This window comes from Anser cygnoides, unplaced genomic scaffold, assembly GCF_040182565.1.
Source record: "Anser cygnoides isolate HZ-2024a breed goose unplaced genomic scaffold, Taihu_goose_T2T_genome scaffold_43_1, whole genome shotgun sequence".
In the NCBI taxonomy this organism is placed as follows: domain Eukaryota; kingdom Metazoa; phylum Chordata; class Aves; order Anseriformes; family Anatidae; genus Anser; species Anser cygnoides.
In genome coordinates, this window is record NW_027103067.1 from 822945 (window position 1) to 835719 (window position 12775).

The following is a 12775-nucleotide window of genomic DNA, read 5'->3' on the forward strand; positions in this document are numbered from 1 at the left end:
TCATCGCGTGTCAGCGCGTGTCGCGGCATGTCGCGACGTCACCGCGTGTCATGACGTCACCGCGTGTCACGACATGTCACGACGTCACCGCGTGTCATGACGTCACCGCGTGTCACGACATGTCACGACGTCACCGCGTGTCATGACATGTCATGACATGTCACCGCGTGTCACGACATCACCGCGTGTCGTGACGTGTCACAGCATGGTCACGATGTGTCACGACGCGTCGCCGCGTGTCGCCGCGCGTCACCACGCCAGGAATCGGCCTCAAAACCCCAAACTGCTCCAAACCCGCCCCAAAGTGCCTCAGAGCCGCCACTATTGCCCCCAAACTGCTCCAAATCTGCCCCAAAATGCTTCAAAACTGACCCACTACTGCCCCCAAACCAGGCCAAGACCCCCCCAAACCCCAAACTCCTCTAAACTCACCCCCAAACTGCTCCAGTCCAACCCCAAATTGCCCCCCAAAGCTTCCCCCACCACCCCAGACTGCTCCAACTCTGCCCCAAAACCTCCACCAGACCCCAAACTGCCCCAAACTGAGCCCAAATCACCCCACAACCGCCCTAAACCCACCCCGGCACTGCGCTAAGCAAACGCCAGCGCACCCCAAAGCGATCCCAAACCCCACGGAGCTACCAAAAAACCAACCCCAAATCCTTCGCTACTGCCCCAAAACGACCCAGAAATGCATAAAGTATCCAAAAACACGTTAAAACCTCCCAAAACAGCCCAAACTGTCCCCAAAGTCTCCAAAACCACGTTAAAACCTCCCAAACTGCCCCCCAAAACCCCAAACCCAGCCCCAAAACGCTAAAGCAACCCCAAACTTACCCAATTAAAGCAAACTGCCCCCAAAAACACCCCAAACCAGCCCCGAACCCCAAACTGCTCTAAAGCAACCCGAAACCTGCCCAGCAAAACCAAACTGCCCCCAAATCGCCCCAAAGCTGCCCAAAATGCCCCCAAAACCCAGTAATTTTCACAGCCCCCATCACAACGAGGCGGCCACAGGGGGCCCCAAGATGGCGGCCGGGGGACCCCAACATCTTAGACATAGATGGGCCACACATACTGGGGTTTCTGGGAGCACTGGGCCACACATACTGGGGTTACTGGGAGCACTGGTCACAAATGCTGGGAGTACTGGGCTATACTGGGAACACTGGGCCACACATACTGGGGTTACTGGGAACACTGGGCTGCATATACTGGGGTTACTGGGAGCATTGGGATGCACATACTGGGAGTACTGGTCACAAATGCTGGGAGCACTGGGCCACACATACTGGGGTTACTGGGAGCACTGGTCACAAATGCTGGGAGCACTGGGCTATACTGGGAACACTGGGCCACACATACTGGGGTTACTGGGAGCACTGGTCACAAATGCTGGGAGTACTGGGCTATACTGGGAACACTGGGCCACACATACTGGGGTTACTGGGAGCACTGGTCACAAATACTGGGAGTACTGGGCACAAATACTGGGAACACTGGGCCACACATACTGGGGTTACTGGGAGCACTGGTCACAAATGCTGGGAGTAGTGGGCTATACTGGGAACACTGGGCCACACATACTGGGGTTACTGGGAGCACTGGTCACAAATGCTGGGAGTACTGGGCTATACTGGGAACACTGGGCCACACATACTGGGGTTACTGGGAGCACTGGTCACAAATGCTGGGAGTACTGGGCTATACTGGGAACACTGGGCCACACATACTGGGGTTACTGGGAGCACTGGTCACAAATGCTGGGAGTACTGGGCTATACTGGGAACACTGGGCCACACATACTGGGGTTACTGGGAGCACTGGTCACAAATGCTGGGAGTACTGGGCCGCACATATACTGGGAACACTGGGCCACACATACTGGGGTTACTGGGAGCACTGGTCACAAATGCTGGGAGTAGTGGGCTATACTGGGAACACTGGGCCACACATACTGGGGTTACTGGGAGCACTGGTCACAAATGCTGGGAGTACTGGGCTATACTGGGAACACTGGGCCACACATACTGGGGTTACTGGGAGCACTGGTCACAAATGCTGGGAGTAGTGGGCTATACTGGGAACACTGGGCCACACATACTGGGGTTACTGGGAGCACTGGGCCACACATACTGGGGTTTCTGGGAGCACTGGGCCACACATACTGGGGTTACTGGGAGCACTGGTCACAAATGCTGGGAGTAGTGGGCTATACTGGGAACACTGGGCCACACATACTGGGGTTACTGGGAGCACTGGGCCCCACGTGCAGGGGGCAGGGCCAAGGCGGGCCCACCCACAGGGGGCGTGGCCTGCGCGCGGTGGGCGTGGCCAGCCCGCGGGCGCCAGCAGCGATGCGGGCGAGGTCTGCGGGGGGGGGGCGTGGCCCTAAAGGAAGGGGGCGGGGCCTCGCATCGCGGCTCGGCCAATGAGCGGCGGGGGCGGGGCCGGGGGCGGGGCCTGGCGCGCGGCGGCCGCGGGTGCCGGCGGCGATGGCGGCGGCGGAGCGCGGGGGAGGGGGGGGCGCGGGCCCGGGGCGGCCCCGGCGCTGCCCCCGCCGGGCACTTCCGCTTCCGGCGCCGCTCCCGGTACCGGTTCCGGTGCCGGTGCCGCCGCCTCCCCCCGCCGGCCGCCCGGTGCGGATGACGCTGTTCGGGGCCTGGGAGGTGGACAGAGGCTCCCCCGCCTGCGTGCCCAGGTGGGTGCCGCACCGGGACCGGGACCGGGTCCCCGGCACCGGGACCGACCCCTCCGGGACCGGAACCCGAGCCCTCCGGTATCGGTACTGGGCCCCCCGGTACCGGAATCGAGCTCCCGGTACCGGGTCTGACCTCCCCGGTAAGCGGTTCTGAGCCCCGCTGCCAGAACCGAGGCCCCCCGGTACCGTAACCGAGCTCTCCGGTATCGGTACTGGGCCCACCCGGTACCGGAATCGAGCTCCCGGTACCCGATCCTGATCGCCGGTACCGTAACCCGAGTCCCCCCGGTATCGGTACTGGGCCCCACGGTACCGGATCTGACCTCTCCGGTACCCGGTTCTGAGCCCCCCGGTACCAGAACCACCCCCCGGTACCCGAACCGACCTCCCGGTACCGGATCTGACCTCCCCGGTAACTGGTTCTGAGCCCCGGTACCCGGTTCTGAGCCCCCCGGTACCGGAACCGAGCCCCCCGGTATCGGTACTGGGCCCATCGGTACCGGGTCTGACCTCTCCGGTACCCGGTTCTGAGCCCCGGTGCCAGAACCGAGGCCCCGGTACTGGGTAACACGAGTCCCCCGGTATCGGTACTGGGCCCCGGTACCGGAATCGAGCTCCCGGTACCGGGGTCTGACCTCCCCCGGTAGCCGGTTCTGAGCCCCGGTACGGGAACCGACCCCCCCCGGTACCGGAGCACCGACCCCCTGGTACCCGGTACTGGGGCCCCGGTGCTGCCCTCCCCCCATCCGCTACCGATGCTGCCGGTGCCCGGTGCTGCCCCTCCCGGTGCCCCCCTTACCGGGACCCTCACCGTTACCGGTGCCCCCCTCATTACCGGCCCCCCGGTGCCTTCCCGGTGCACCCCCCGCGTTACCTGCCCCCCCCGGTGCCCCCCCCCGTTATCCGGCACCCCCCGGTGCCACCCCCCTTACCGGGACTCCCCCGGTGCCCTCCCGGTGCCCCCCCCCCGTTACCGGACCCCCCGATGCCCCCTTACCAGAACCCCCCCATTCCCGGTGCCCCCCCCCCGTTACCGGACCTCCCCCGGTGCCCCCCTTACCGGGACCCCCCATTCCCGGTGCCCCCCCCGTTACCGGACCTCCCCCCGGTGCCCCCCCTTACCGGGACCCCCATTCCCGGTGCCCCCCCCATTCCCGGCCCCCCCGGTGCCCCCCCCGTTACCGGTGCCATCCCCCGTGCCCTCCCAGTGCCCCCCCGCATTACCTGCCCCCCCCGGTGCCCCCGGTGCCCCCCCCGTTACTGGTGCCCCCCCCCGTTACCGGTGCCCCCCCGTTACCGGCCCCCCGTTACCGGCGCCCCCGTGCCCGCAGGCTCCTGAACCTGACCCTGCAGCGCCTGGCTGCTGCGGGGGGCGGCCGAGGAGCTGGGGGGGGCAGCTGGGCACCGCCTCGTCATCGCCGTCCGCATGCAGGCGGGGGCGGGGGGGGGCTATACGGGGGGGGGCACTGGGGGCACCGGGGGGGGGGCGGGGGGCTGGGCACGGTTTTATTATGGGGGGGGGGGGGGGGGGGGTCACGGGGGGGGGGTGGGGAACAGGGGGGGCACCGGGGGGGTTACGGGGGGGCACAAATGCGGGGGGGGGGGGGGGGACACCGGGGGGGTCACGGTTTTATTATGGGGGGGTCACAGGGGGATGGGGGGGAGGGAGGGGGGGGGGGCACCGGGGGCAGCGTGGGGGAGAACCGAGGGGGTACGGGGGGGGCACCGGGGGGGGCACCGGGGGGGGGGGTACCGGGGGTCACGGTTTTATTATGGGGGGGGGGGGTCAAGGGGGGGATGGGGGGGGTGGGGAGGAGGGAAGGGGCGCCTGGGGGCCTGGGGGGGGGGTTACGGGGGGGGTCACGGGGGGGGGCACCGGGGGGGCACCGGGGGGGGGGCACCCGGGGGGTCACGGTTTTATTATGGGGGGGGGGCAAGGGGGGATGGGGGGTGGGAGGAGGGACGGGGGGGGGCACCGGGGGGGGGGGGAACCGGGGGGTCACGGTTTTATTATGGGGGGGGGCTGCTGGGGGATTGGGGGGTGGGGAGGGAAGGGGGGGGGCACCGGGGGGGGGCACTGAGGGGGGGTACGGGGGGGGCACCGGGGGGCCTCGGGGGGGGCACCGGGGGGTGCAATTGGGGGGGGTCACGGTTTTATTATGGGGGGGGGGCAAGGGGGAAGGGGGTGGGGAGGGAAGGGGGGCACAGATGGGGGTTGGGGGGCGCATGGGGGGGGCACAGCGGGTAAGGGGGGCACGGGGGTCCCGGTTTTTTAGGGGGGGGGCTGATGGGGGATGGGAAGGGGGGGCACTGGGGGGGGGCACCGGGGATGGGGGAAATGGGGGGGGGGGGGGGGCACGGGGGGAGGGGGGTCCTGAGGGGCTGCAGCCTTTTGGGGGGGGTCTCAAAGGGCGGGGGGGCACTTGAAGGAGGGGGACGTTGGGGGGGGATGTTAAAGGGGGGGGGGGTCTTCACCCCCCCCCCCCGTTCTTCCCCCCCCCCCCCCCCAGGGCTCGAGCGGATCCTGCGCTCCAGCGAGATCGCGCTGGCGGGGGGGCGCTGCCGGCGGAGCTGCAGCTCACCTTCTCCCTGCAGGTGGGGGGGCACCCCGACCGCCCCCGGGAGCCCCCGGGAGCCCCGGGAGCCCCCCTTTCCTGTTGGGACATCCCTGAACCCCCCATATACCTGGCCCCCCCTTTTTGCCCCCCCCACTGACCCCCCCTTTTTGCCCCCCCCCTTTTGCCCCCCTTTTTGCCCCCCTTTTTGTGCCCCCCAGTACCCCGCTCCCTGAAGCCCCCCACTGACCCCCCTTTTTGCCCCCCCCATTTGTGCCCCCCCAGTACCCCCACTCCCTAAAGCCCCCATACTTCCAGTGACCCCCCCAGTACCCCATTTCCTGAAGCCCCCACTGACCCCCCCATATACCTGACCCCCCTTTTTGCCCCCCACTGACCCCCCCTTTTTGCCCCCCTTTTGCCCCCCAGTACCCCACTACTCCCTGAAGCCCCCCATATACCCCTGACCCCCCCCCTTTTGCCCCCCACTGACCCCCCTTTGTGCCCCCCAGTACCCCCACTCCCTGAAGCCCCCCACTGACCCCCCATGTACCCTGACCCCCCCCCTTTTTGCCCCCCTTTTTGTGCCCCCCAGCACCCCCACTCCCTGAAGCCCCCACTGACCCCCCTTTTTGCCCCCCATTTGTGCCCCCCAGTACCCCCACTCCCCTAAAGCCCCCCCATACTCCCCAGTGACCCCCCCATATACCTGACCCCCCCTTTTTGCCCCCCTTTTTGCCCCCCCTTTTGTGCCCCCCCGTACCCCCGCTCCCTGAAGCCCCCCCACTGACCCCCCCCCCCCCCCCCCTTTTTGTGCCCCCCCAGTACCCCCACTTCCTGAAGCGCGGCCCCACCCGGCTGCAGGTGCTGCTGCAGCGCCCCAAGCGCTACAAGCACCGCGCCTTCCTGCGCTACAAGACGCTGGCCGTGGGGCTCATCGACATGGCCGAGGTGCGTGGGGGCACCCATGGGTGCTGGGGGGTGGGGGGCACCCGTGGGTGTCACAGAGCCCCCCATCCCCCCTGGGTACTGCAGCAGTCCCATGGGGGTGGTGCTGCTGCTGTGTTAGGCACTCGAGGTGGTCAAGGTGGGTGGGGGGCACCCATGGGTGCTGGGTGCCAGGTTGAAGAGCACCCATGGGTGTCACAGGCCATCCCACTCACACCCCCCCCGAGTGCTGCAGCAGCCACGCGGGGGTGGTGCTGGTTCTGTGTTAGGCACTCGAGGTGGTCAAGGTGGGTGGGGGGCACCCATGGGTGCTGAGAGGGTGGGGGGCACCCATGGGTGTCACAGCCCCCCATCCCCCCTGGGTGCTGCAGCAGCCCACAAGGGTGGGAGAGGCGCTGGTGCTGTGCTGGGTGGGCACTGGAGGTGGTCGAGGTGGGTGGGGGGCACCCATGGGTGCTGGGGGCGTGGGGGGCACCCATGGGTGTCAGAGAGCCCCCAAACACATCCCCCCTGGGTGCTGCAGCAGCCCCATGGGGGTGGCACTGGTGGCGCTGGCCTCAAGGAGGCCAAGGTGGGTGGGGGGCACCCATGGGTGCTGGGGGCACCCATGGGTGCTGGGGGCGTGGGGGGCACCCATGGGTGTCACAGTCCCCCCATCCCCCCCCCCCCGGGTGCTGCAGCAGCCCCACAAGGGGGGAGAGGTGCTGGTGCTGTGCTGGGTGGGCACTGGAGGTGGTTGAGGTGGGTGGGGGCACCCATGGGTGTTGGGTGGGGGTTGGGGGCACCCATGGGTGCTGGGTGCCAGGTTGGAGAGCACCCATGGGTGTCACGGGCCATCCCACTCACACCGCCCCCGAGTGCTGCAGCAACCCCGTGGGGGTGGTGCTGGTGCTGTGTTAGGCGCTCAAGGTGGTCAAAGTGGGTGAGGGACACCCATGGGTGCTGCGGGGTGGGGGTTGGGGGGCACCCATGGGTGCCAGGTGCCAGTTGTGGGGCAGCCCCACACCCTCTCCACGTCTTGCGGCAGCCCGGTACGGGCGGGTGCTGCGCTGGGTGCTGGAGACGGCCAAGGTCTGGGGGAAAAGGAGGGCACCCATGGGTGCTCACCCCCCCACACCTCCCACCCCCGCACCCTTAGGTGCTGCAGCAGCCCAGTGAGGCCGGGCGGGTGCTGGTGCTGCGGCGGACGCCCGAGGAGGCGGCGGCGCCGGTGGCCGAGGTGCGGGTGCGGGCGCTCTGCAGCCAGCCCGTGGAGCGCGAGGCCAAGGGCAAGACGGCGGGTGAGGGGGCACCCATGGGTGGGGGTGGGGGGCCACCCATGGGGGGGGGGCACCCTGCGGGTAGGGGTACCTGGGAGCGGGGGGGCACCCGTGGGTGGCAGGGGATACTTGGTGGGTGGGAGGCGTGGGGCGTTGGGGAGTGGGGGGGGTGCCTGTAGGTGTAGGGGGCACCCATGGGTGGGTGGGGCACCCATGGGGAGGGGGCACCCATGGGGGTGGGGGGCACCCATGGGGGGGTGGGGGGCACCCGTGGGTGGCAGGGGATACCTGGTGGGTGTGGGGTGTTGGGGGTGGGGGGGATGCCTGTAGGTGGGGGGGGCACCCATGGGTGGTAGGGGCACCCATAAGTGTAGGAAGCACCCATAGGTGCAGGGGAACACCTATAGGTATAGAGAGCACCCATAGGTGCAGGGGGCACCCATAGGTGCAGGGGAATGCTTGCAGATATGAGAGCACCCATAGGTGCAGGGGCACTTGTAGATACAGGGGGCACCCATAGGTGCAAGGGGCACCCATAGGTGTTAGGGAGCACCCATAGGTGCAGGGGCACCCATATGGGTCTAGGAGCACCCATAGGTGCAGGGGCACCCTTAGGTGCAGGGGGCACTTGCAGACATAGGGAGCACCCATAGGTGTTAGGGAGCTCCCATAGGTGCGGGGGGACACCTGTAGATGTAGGGGGCACCCATAGGTGTGGGGGGCACCCATAGGTCTTAGGGAGCTCCCATAGGTGCGGGGGGACACCTGTAGATACAGAGAGCACCCATAGGTGCAGGGGGCACCCATAGGTGCAGGGGACACCTGTAGATATAGGGGGTACCCATAGGTGCAGAGGGGACACTTGCAGACATAGGGAGCACCCATAGGTGCAGGGGCACTCTTAGGTGCAGGGGGACACCTGTAGGTGTAGAGAGCACCCGTAGGTGCGGGGGGCACCCATGGGTGCAGGGGGCACCCATATGGGTCTAGGGAGCACCCATGGGTGCGGGGGCACCCATAGGTGCAGGGGGCACCCATAGGTGCAGGGAGCACTTGGGGTGGCGTGGAGCGAACCTTGGGCAGGTGGGGGGTGGAGGGGGGAAGATGGGGGGGGTGGGGAGCACCCATGGGTGCCCCCCTCCCCAGACCGCTCCCCGGACGCGGAGGTGTCGGAGGAGGAGGAGGAGGAGGAGGAGGAAGAGGAGAGCTCCTCCTCCGAGCAGGACGCCAGCGACGACGCCGCGCACGGCCAGGTGGGGGGGCGTGACGTCACCCCCTCCGTGACGTCACCCCCGTGATGTCACACCCCATGTGACGTCACACACCCGTGACGTCACCCTATGACGTCACACCCCCGTGACATCACCCCCCAGGACCTCTTCGACGAGGAAGAGGAGCTGCCCAAGGCCAGAGAAGACGCGGAGGAAGGCGCCGGGGGGCGGGTGAGGGGCGCTGGGTGCCCCCGGGGACCCCCCCCCCCCGTCCCCTCCCCCCCCATGTCCCCTCCCCCCCCAATGTCCCCCCCCCCCACTGACCCCCCCCGTGTCCCCCCCCCCCCCCCCGCAGCAGCCCAACATCAAGCAGAAGTTCGTGGCCCTGCTGCGGCGCTTCAGGGTGTCGGAGGAGGTAGGGGGGCACCCATGGGTGCTGGGGGGGAGGGGGGAGAGGGGGGCACCCAGGGGACCTGCGGGGTGGCCCCGGGGGGTGGGGGGTGACAGGGGTGCTATAGGGTGACAGGGGTGCCATAGGGTACCATAGGGTGCCATGGGGTGTCATGGGGTGCCATAGGGTGCTATAGGGTGCCATGGGGTGGCAGGGGGTGCCATAGGGTGCTATAGGGTGCTATAGGGTGCTATAGGGGTCCCATGGGGTGCCAAGGGGGTGTCATAGGGTGACAGGGGGGAGCCCTGGGGGTGCTATAGGGTGCCGCAGGGTGCCATAGGGTGCCGTGGGATGATGGGGAGGTGCCATGGGGTGCTATAGGATGCTATAGGGTGCTGTAGGGTGCCATGGGGGTGCTATAGGGTGCCCTGGGGTGACAGGGGGTGCCATAGGGTGCTATAGGGTGCCATGGGGTGGCAGGGGGTGCCATGGGGTGCTATAGGGTACCATAGGGTGCCCTGGGGTGCTATAGGGTGACAGGGGGGAGCCCTAGGGGTGCTATAGGGTACCATAGGGTGCCCTGGGGGTGCTATAGGGTGACAGGGGGGAGCCCTAGGGGTGCTATAGGGTACCATAGGGTGCCATGGGGGTGCCATGGGGGTGCTATAGGGTGCCATAGGGGTGGCAGGGGGTGCCATAGGGTGCTGTAGGGTGCCGTAGGGTGCCCTGGGGTGATGGGGGGTGTCACTGGGTCCCATAGGGTGGCAGAAGGGTTCTGTAGGGTGGCCGGGGGTGTCACTGGGTCCCTTGGGGTGACCGGGGGTGTCACTGGGTGCCATGGGGTGGCAGGGGGTGTCCCTTGGGGTGGCTGGGGGCTGTCACCGGGTGCCGCGGGGTGACCGGGGTGTCCCGTCGGGTTGGGTTGGGGGTGGTGGGGTGGCCGGGGCCCGTCCCCGCACCCCGGGGGTGGCAGCGGCGGCGGTGCCGCAGGCGCTGGTGTCGCGCGCCCGCATGCGGGCGGTGGCCGAGGACCTGGCCGAGGACCTGGCCGAGCTCTGCGCCTCCCTCGGCATCCCCCCGACCCCGAGCCCGGTGACCCCGGTGACCCCGAGCCCGGTGACCCTGACCCCGGTGACCCCGAGCCCGACCCGATGACCCCGACGACCCCGATGACCCCGACAGCGGCCCCAGCGCCCCCAAGCCCCGGCTGCGGTCAGTGCCCCCCCCCCCGGGTCCCCTCCTGGCCCCCATGTCCCCATCGTGTCCCCACCACGTCCGTGTCCCCCTCCTGTCCCCCACATCCCCCATGTCCCCTCCCTGTGCCCCCGTGTCCCCCATGTCCCCCATGCCCCCCCATGTCCCCATCGTGTCCCCACCACGTCCGTGTCCCCCTCCTGTCCCCCACATCCCCCCCATGTCCCCTCCTGTGCCCCCGTGTCCCCATCCTGTCCCCTCCTGTCCCCCCATGCCCCCCATGTCCCCATCGTGTCCCCACCACGTCCATGTCCCCCCATGTCCCCCCATGTCCCCCTCCTGCCCCCCGTGTCCCCTCCTGTCCCCCCTCCTGCCCCCCTGTGTCCCCTCCTGTCCCCCTCGTGCCCCCCCGTGTCCCCAACCCCCGGTGCCATCAGGGTGCCCCCCCCCCGCCCCGTGCCCCCTGCTGTCCCCGTGTCATGGGTGTCCCCACACCCCAGTGCCACCGGTGTCCCCAGGAGCCCCCCAGTGCCACCGGTGCCCCCAGTGCCACCAGTGTCCCCATGTCCCCCCGGTGCCACTGGTGTCCCCCCCCCATGACCCCCAGTGTCCCCATGTCCCCCCGGTGCTACCAGTGCCCCCCCAGTGTCATCGGTGTCCCCCCCCCATGTCCCCTGGTGCCACCGGTGCCACCGTGCCACCGTGCCCCCCGGTGCCATCGGTGTCCCCATGTTCCCCCCCCCCCGCAGCCCCTTCTTCGAGGGCTCCTCGCAGACGGAGATGGGCAGTGAGGGGTCCCCCCCCCGGTAAATGGGGGGTTATGGGGTCGCTGGGGGGTTATGGGATCACTGGGAGGGTTATGGGGGGTGGGGGGTGGGGTTATGGGGGCGCTGGGGGTGTTATGGGGGGCACTGGGGGGGTTATGGGGGAGCACTGGGGGGGTTATAGGGGAAGCTGGGGGGGGTTATGGGGGGCACTGGGGGGGGGGTTATGGGGTCGCTGGGGGGGTTGTGGGGGGCACTGGGGGAGTTATAGGAGAAGCTGGGGGGTTATGGGGGGCGCTGGGGGGGGTCTTGGGGGCACTGGGGGGGTCTTGGGGGCACTGGGATGGTTATGGGGGTGGGGGGGGGGGGGGTTGTGGGGGCGCTGGGGGTGTTATGGGGGGCACTGGGGGGGTTATGGGGGGCACTGGGGAGGTTTGAGGGGGCACTGGGGGGTTTTGGGGGGGGCACTGGGGGGTTTGGGGGGGGCACTGGGGGGTTTATGGGGGGCACTGGGGGGTTATAGGGGAAGCTGGGGGGGGTTGGGGGGGCACTGGGGGTTTGGGGGGGGCACTGGGGGGTTTTGGGGGGGGGGCACTGGGGGGGGGTTGGGGGGCACTGGGGGGTCTTGGGGGCACTGGGGGGTCTTGGGGGGCACTGGGATGGTTATGGGGGTGGGGGGGGGGTTATGGGGGCGCTGGGGGTGTTATGGGGGGCACTGGGGGGGGTTATGGGGGGCACTGGGGAGGTTTGAGGGGGGCACTGGGGGGTTTTGGGGGGCACTGGGGGTTTTGGGGGGCACTGGGGGGGGTTTATGGGGGGCACTGGGGGGTTATAGGGGAAGCTGGGGGGGTTATGGGGGGCACTGGGGGTTTGGGGGGCACTGGGGGGTTTGGGGGGGGGCACTGAGGGGGTTGGGGGGGCACTGGGGCACTGGGGGGTCTTGGGGGCACTGGGGGTTGTATGGGGGGTTATGGGGGACATTGGGGGGGTTATGGGGGCACTGGGGGGGGGGTTATGGGGGGCACTGGGGGTTTATGGGGTTGCTGGGGGGGTTATGGGGGCACTGGGGGGTTATGGGGGGCACTGGGGAGGTTTGGGGGGGCACTGGGGGGTTTTGGGGGGCGCTGCGAGGGTTTTGGGGGGGCACTGGGGGGGTTTATGGGGGGCACTGGGGGGTTATAGGGGGAAGCTGGGGGGGTTTATGGGGGGTTATGGGGGCACTGGGGGGTTTATGGGGGGCACTGGGGGGGTTATAGGGGGAAGCTGGGGGTTTATGGGGGGTTATGGGGGCACTGGGGGGTTTATGGGGGGCACTGGGGGGGTTATAGGGGAAGCTGGGGGGGGTTTGTGGGGGTTATGGGGGGCACTGGGGGGGGTTATGGGGGGCACTGGGGGGGGTTATGGGGGCACTGGGGGGTTTATGGGGGGGTCTGGGGGACATTGGGGGGGTTATGGGGGGCACTGGGGGGGGTTATGGGGGGCACTGGGGGGGTTTATGGGGGTGCTGGGGGGGTTATGGGGGACATGGGGGGCACTGGGGGGGTCTGGGGGGGGGTGTGGGGGGTGCACGTGCAGAGCGCGCCCCTCCCCCCGCAGGCGGAGGCAGCACCCAAGGGTGCCCGCAGACCCCCTGAGGACGCGGGGCCGGACCCCGAGGGGCTGGTGAGCGCCCCCCGCCCCCCCCCCCCCAAAAAAACCAACACCCCGGGGGCCCCAAGGGTGCCCCCACCCCCCGCACCCCCCCGCGTTTTT

At 68.8% G+C, this 12775-nt stretch overlaps 1 long non-coding RNA gene across 1 annotated transcript; it reads left to right on the forward strand.

Annotated features, from left to right (window-relative positions):
• The first annotated feature begins 9024 nt into the window (after positions 1–9024).
• Positions 9025–11066, forward strand: LOC136789284 (uncharacterized). The gene is made up of 3 exons (XR_010828124.1): positions 9025–9089; positions 10056–10277; positions 11009–11066. It is a non-coding gene; the product is annotated as an uncharacterized lncRNA (long non-coding RNA).
• Positions 11067–12775: the final 1709 nt, after the last annotated feature.